The sequence below is a fragment of the Ranitomeya variabilis genome, chromosome 2, assembly GCF_051348905.1.
Source record: "Ranitomeya variabilis isolate aRanVar5 chromosome 2, aRanVar5.hap1, whole genome shotgun sequence".
Lineage (NCBI taxonomy): Eukaryota > Metazoa > Chordata > Amphibia > Anura > Dendrobatidae > Ranitomeya > Ranitomeya variabilis.
The window spans coordinates 375,312,049-375,319,276 of record NC_135233.1 but is presented as its reverse complement, the minus strand read 5'-3'; the positions used below and the strand labels follow the sequence as shown (position 1 = coordinate 375,319,276).

Below are 7,228 nucleotides of genomic sequence, written 5' to 3'. Positions count from 1 at the left end.
TGGCAGTTGTGGACGACATTTTTGTTGATCTACCTAACTGTGGTTTTGTTTTTACAGAGCTCCTGATTTTCTATTTGTTAATCACAGTTTGAACGCTGTTGACTGGCATTATCAATTACTTGGATATCTTTTTGTATCCATTTCCTGTTTTGTACAGTTCAACTACCTTTTCCCGTAGATCCGTTGACAATTCTTTTGCTTTCCCCATAACTCACAATCCAGAAACGTCAGTGGCTGGATGAAAGATGCAAGAGTCTGTCTGGATCCCAGAAACTCACTCAGCTTTTATGCACATGCACTGATTACAAGCAAACAGGTCACAAGTGAGGATGTTACCACCTTTAGTAGCCATTCAAACCCATTTGTGTCAACTTCTTTGCATGTTATCAGGCCAAAATCACCAGGGTATGTGAACTTTTGATCAGGGTCATTTGGATGTTTTGGGTTGTCATTATGATTTAAAAAGAGAAAACACAGTAGTTAGACAATAAATGGCTTCACCCAACCACTAACCATGAGTGGAGGAAAAGTTTTGGTGTTATCATTCATATTCTCTGAAAAAAGGCCAAGAAAGCCAAAATTCTGCCGGGATATGTAAACTTTTGAGCACAACGGTATATGTGTATATATTTTTTTGTCTAGAAGCAGTAATTTAAACTGGAAGTGTATATATATTTTCTGTTTATTTATTTTTTTAATTTTTGCTTTTTTAAATTATATATGTGTAATTTTTATTTACTCATCTTTTCTTTCATTTATCTTGTACATTGTGCTCCCATAAGGTCTTAATAGATATTTAGGGGTGGCCATTTAACATATCCATGCATTTTTATTTTTTCTCATTTCCCCTGTAACTGGTAAATTAGCCCCAGTTACAGGGAAATTTGAACATTCCTTGAGATGCACTGAGTGGTAATGCTCCTGGAAGGCCTTGATCCACCTAATCTTCCTGAAGCCTCTGTCTCCTGAGTAATACTATAGAGGTCCCCGCTGACAGAACTGATTTGGTAGTAATGACACTTCCTGTTAGGTAATAGTAACAGTTATTTCCAGGAGTAACAGAGGAGCAATGTAAGCGCTGCGGAATATGTTGGCGCTATATAAATACAATTATTATTATTATTATGTAAAGAGGCTCTGCTTTGGCTATTTCACAGAGAATACATTTATTTACTACACGCCATAATATTTAGATTTTTAGTGGATACAGCTTTATCCATACTATGAAATCTGCGCAGACACAAGACCCTGGAATACCAGTGTTTATTTCAGCTTACAGCTGAACTTTATTAGAAGATTTCTGCACCTACTGAGGATAAAATCACATAAACATGTAATAATTTACAGAATTGCGCTGATAGCTTAGTAGTCTTTGACCCTAATATATCATATATGATAGCAACAAGATACCTGCTTCTACAAATAGCGCCACTCTCATCCGTGGCCAAATGTGGTATTACATCGTACTCACAATCAAGTAAATAGATCAACAAATATGGCCGAGAAAAAAAGAGTCTTTCTTGAGATTAAACGTTTAATTGAAGAAATCATGGAAATAATACAATGGTTTAAAGATTCAGCAGCATCAATATAAATACTTTATGTAAACTTCACATGGAGGAGACTGAAGATATGAGAACGGTGAGACCCCGGCAAATAGATAATGATAGTGGATGAGTAGCGAGACGGCCGTCTTCATTTCTGTAGGCCACTTCAGTAGGATGATATGCTGGGATCACTGTTGGTGGCTCCGGCAGCCCATGTTCTGCAGGTAGACGTCCCCGCTGCTCTGTTGCTGCTCCTTGCAACTTCTCTTCGACCCACATACAACCTTAGAAAGTATGGATGAAAAAAGTGATCAGTGAGTGCATCACATAAAGAGCAAAGGTAAGAGCAGACGTGTGAGGAGATGGACATTCTGCCATGTTCCTCCTTGAAGACACATGCATTGTTGCAGTGTATTCTAATGTGTATTGTGACATTTGCTATCCCTGACAGTGGGAAGAGATAGGGTTAATATTTGGGACTAGTCCAGAGTGGGAGGGGAGAAGGTGAAGGAACAGAGTTTAGGGACAGGAAGTTAGATAGGGCCCATTGTGCAGTACTAGCCGACCAATGGTTTGATTAGCGAGCATAATCGTATGACGTCCCCAGGTGTCCCTGATGTGCGGGGAGACAGAGGCAGTGGATAGCAGGTTCCTGAGTATAGAGGGAGTGGGAAAGAGAGAAGTGACCGAAGGACACAGCGATGCACTGGAGAGAGGACACCTAGGAAGTAGGGTCCAGAGTTCATAACTCAGAGAGGTAAGGGGCCAGGATGGAACAGGGAACGTGAGACCAGGAGAGGTGTATGAGAAGATGTTGAAGATGCTCCATGTGTTATAGGAAACATTCGTGAAGTGATGCACCCGCCATCTATTGTACATAGTCCCAAGTTGATGTTTAGTAAAAGACTGTTTGTTATTGGCTGGTGGTCTCCCTCATTGAGCTGTTCAACATCCGGTCCTGGCCAGCCAAAGTCACCGGCATCATGCGGCCTGCAGGGGCGTAGCGCCCCCATAGACGAATCCACACACCCAGCCAGGACCCCATCTTCATATAATGTTCCGGGGTGTAAGAGACGAGTACCTCACCCATGACTACTGCCCCACGCCACGTTACACTTCACACCCCAAATCATTTACTCACCATGACTACAAAGCTGACCAAAACCAGGAACAGAACGATACTGAGCAAGACTATGACAGCGATCTGCCAGGGACAGGGGGCATTATTGCCTGAGGAAGAGAAAGAGTGCATGTCACTAGTAATAGCTATCTATTATCTATCTATCTATTGTCTATCTATCTATCTATCTATCTATCTATCTATTATCTATCTATCTATCTATCTATCTATCTATTATCTATCTATTATCTATCTATCTATCTATCTATCTTTCTATCTATTATATCTCTCTCTGTCTATCTATCTATTATCAATCTATCTATTATCTATCTATCTATTATCTATCTATCTATTATCTATCTATCTATTATCTATCTATTATCTATCTATTATCTATCTATCTATTGTCTATCTATCTATCTATCTATCTATCTATCTATCTATCTATTATCTATCTATCCATCTATCTATCTATTATATCTCTCTCTGTCTATCTATCTATTATCAATCTATCTATTATCTATCTATTATCTATCTATCTATTTATCTATCATTATCTATCATCTATTATCTATCTATCTATCTATCTATCTATCTATCAATTATCTGTCATCTATCTATTATCTATCTATTATCTATTATCTATCTATTATGTATCTATCATCTATTTATTATCTATCTGTTATCTATCTATCATCTATCTATTATTTATGATCTGTCTATCGATCTAATATTTTTAGTTACACAATAATATTGTATTCCACCTTACTGCAGACATATAGTTATGGTTCAGTCTACATATCACTCATATATACATGTTAATGTCCTCACAAACTCGAACCAAACTCTGGAGTTAATGTCTTTATAACACTCATAGTGATAATTCTCATTCTCTGGTTAATATATATATATATACAGTATATACATCAGCACAAGCTCTTCTTACCAACTCCGCACTGGCACCATCCTCCTGCAATGTAAAAGAAGAGTATTAGAAATGATTGATATCCGTCACACATGTCTGTAGAAAACCCCTCAACAGGCAGTTATCCTTAAGACTATGTTCACACGTTCCGTTTTTTCTGCAGGCAAAATTTGCTCTCTTGGCAGTAAAGAAGTTGCTTACAAAAAGGAGGTTTGCTGGATTTTTTGGTGCAAGTTTAATGTCATTTGTCTACAGTCCATGCTTAATAAAGTAAGTTTTATTCACCAAAAATGCAGCAAAAACTCAGCAAAAAAGCAGGGTCTGTGTTATCCAAATGTTTGCATTTCCTCATTACTTTCTATGGTGAAAAAACGCTGTGAAAACAGAGAAAGAGATGACAGATTTAAAAAAGCAGCAGCTTTCTAATTCAGTCAGGAAAAAAATGTGCACGTGAGCCTTGTGAAATCTCATGGCTTTTACTGGAATTATGAAAAACAGCTTTTAATTTTTCATAAAAAAAATGCAGCAAAAAGTCAACATGTGAACATAGCCTTAATCTAAGTCTTCAGGAATCAGAAATACACACAGTAAGTGTCAAGGGTCAGACAATATTATAAATCAGAAACAGCACTGCTTTCATCTATGGACAGAAGTGACATGGGCAAGTGGGGGAAAAGCGGGAAGACTAAAGGTTTACGATCTATCTATCTATCTATCTTTCTATCTATTATCTATCTATCTATCTATCTATCTATCTATCTATCATCTATCTATTATCTATCTATCTATTATCTATCTGTCTATCTATCTATCTTTCTATCTATCTATTATCTATCATCTATTATCTATCATCTATCTATTATCTATCTATTATCTATTTATCTATCATCTATCTATTATCTATCTATCTATCTATTATCTATCTAACTATTATCTATCTATCATCTATCTATCTATTATCTATCTATCTATCTATCTATCTATTATCTATCTATCATCTATTATCTATCTATTATCTATTTTTATCTATATATTATCTATCTATCTATCATCTATCTATCTATTATCTATCATCTATCTATCTATTGTTTATCTATATATTATCTATTTATCTATTATCTATCTATATATTATCTATCTCTCTATTGTCTATATATTATCTATCTATCTATCTATCTATCTATCTATTATCTATATATCTATTATCTATCTATCTATCTATCTATCTATTATCTATCTATCTATTATATATCTATTATCTATCTATTATCAATATATTATCTATTATCTATCTATTATCTATCTATCTATCTATCTATCTATCTATCTATCTATTATCTATCTGTTATCTATTTATCTATCTATCTATCTATCTATCTATCTATCTATCTATTATCTGTCTAATATCTATATATATATATATATATATATATATATATATGTTGTAAATAAACTTTGCTAATCTGAAAAGTCTATTTTGAGACACTTGACAAACCTCTTTCTACTACGCTGAGCTCTGCTACGTCCAGTCTCTAGTTCCGCAGTGCCGAGGACCTACCTGTGAGCTGGAGACAGATCAGAAGAGCTATGGGGAGGTAGAAAGTCATTTTGAAGCTGGTGACGTCCAGTGTTGTTTGTTTGTTAATAACATTTTACAAGAGTTTATAAAGCCATCAGCCTCGGGGATATCGGTCCCTCCTCTCCTGGGATCAGGTAGAAACAGGTTTCTCATCTTCCATCCCCGGCTGATTCTGATTTAATATTAGCTGCTGTTTCCCAGCCTTGACATGACATGACATAGACATGGGATAAGGCAACATGACATTCCTGACAGTCACCTGTCCCCCATCCTGTCATCACCACACATTCCTGCATGGTTTTTCGTCATTAGCCCATCTCCAAGTGTCAGCGTGCCAGATATAATTGGTATTGTTTAGGTATCAGTGATACTCCCTAATAGCAGCATTTGATATAATTAGAGCATGTGATTTTCCATACCTTATAGCAGGATGAGAAATCATACACTATTGGGATTACTATAAAGTAAACAGAAACAGCTTTATTTTTACTTTCTAGTAAAGGAAAAAAAATGTGAAGGGAAAATAGTAAAATTACTGTAAGGTCAAAAAATGCTGACACAGCGAATACAAACCTTAAAGATCTGTAATTTCAGAACCAGCTTGCTCTGAGGATAGCTATTCATTTATGAAATTGCAGTAGCTCCATATTACAAGTTTGGTTTATCAGGGCTCAGCAGGGTAGGGAAAGCTGCTCAGCAGGGGAGGGAAAGTGGCTCAGCAGAGGAGGGAAAGTGGCTCAGCAGAGGAGGGAAAGTGGCTCAGCAGGGGAGGGAAAGTGGCTCAGCAGAGGAGGGAAAGTGGCTCAGCAGGGGAGGGAAGGTGGCTCTGCAGAGGAGGAACAGTGGCCCTGCAGGGGAGGGAAAGTGGCTCAGCAGTATAGGGAAAGTGGCTCAGCAGGGGAGGGAAAGTGGCTCAGCAGAGGAGGGAAAGTGGCTCAGCAGGGGAGGGAAGGTGGCTCTGCAGAGGAGGAACAGTGGCTCTGCAGGGGAGGGAAAGTGGCTCAGCAGTATACGGAAAGTGGCTCAGAAGGAGAATGACACTTGCTCAGCATAGAAGAGACATTTCCTCAGCAGGGGAGGTACAGTGGCTCAGCAGGGGAGGGACAGTGGCTCATTAGGGGAGGGACAGTGGCTCAGCAGGAGAGGTTCAATGACTCATTGTGCAATGCTATTTTTCTACATGATCAGTGGGTTTAGGTTTAACCAAGTCTACATTTTTAGGTAGGGTGCACGCTCTACGCTTGTATATGTGACATTTTTGCCAAATTTCATCAGAACATGTCCCTGTTAAGCCACTTTTTTGCTACAGAACAACTGACCCTCTCTTGCTAAGACACTGTCTTTCCCCTGCTGAGCCACTAATGGTCCTCTGCTTAGTCAGTGTCCTTCCCCTGCTGAGCTACTGATGGATGGTCCTCTGCTTAGCCAGTCTCCATCCCCTGCTGAACCACTGGTGGTCCTTTGCTTAGCCAGCTTCCATCCCCTGCTGAGCCACTGGTGGTCCTCTGCTTAGCCAGTCTCCATCCCCTGCTGAGCCACTGGTGGTCCTCTGCTTAGTTAGTGTCCATCCCCTACTGAGCAACTGGTGGTCCTCTGCTTAGTTAGCTTCCATCCTCTGCTGAGCCACTGGTGGTACTCTGCTTAGTTAGCGTCCATCCCCTGCTGAGCCACTGCTGGTACTCTGCTTAGTTAGCGTCCATCCCCTGCTGAGCCACTGGTGGTCCTCTGCTTAGTTAGCGTCCATCCTCTGCTGAGCCACTGGTGGTACTCTGCTTAGTTAGCGTCCTTCCCCTGCTGAGCCACTGCTGGTACTCTGCTTAGTAAGTGTCCATCCCTGTTGTGAATTTGGATTCTGGGCTCCCCCGGTGGCCGCTTGTGGAATTGGACTTGTCATCCTCTTTCCTGTTTCACCTGGTTCCATCAGTAGTGGGTGTCGCTATTTAAGCTCATTTCTCTGGTGGTTTCTTGCCGGTCAACAATGTTATCTGATGCCTCTCAGTGCTTGTTCCTGCTTCTAGACAACTACTAGATAAGTTGGACTTTTGTCCATGTTTCGT

General features: G+C 39.2%; 1 long non-coding RNA gene across 1 annotated transcript; it reads right to left on the bottom strand.

Moving 5' to 3' along the window:
* Positions 1–1,516: 1,516 nt before the first annotated feature.
* On the bottom strand, positions 1,517–5,308 carry LOC143809466 (uncharacterized). Its single transcript, XR_013222286.1, has 4 exons — positions 5,151–5,308; positions 3,614–3,637; positions 2,689–2,777; positions 1,517–1,831 (listed from the first exon to the last, which is right to left on the bottom strand). It is a non-coding gene; the product is annotated as an uncharacterized LOC143809466 (long non-coding RNA).
* Between the last annotated feature and the right edge of the window lie 1,920 nt (positions 5,309–7,228).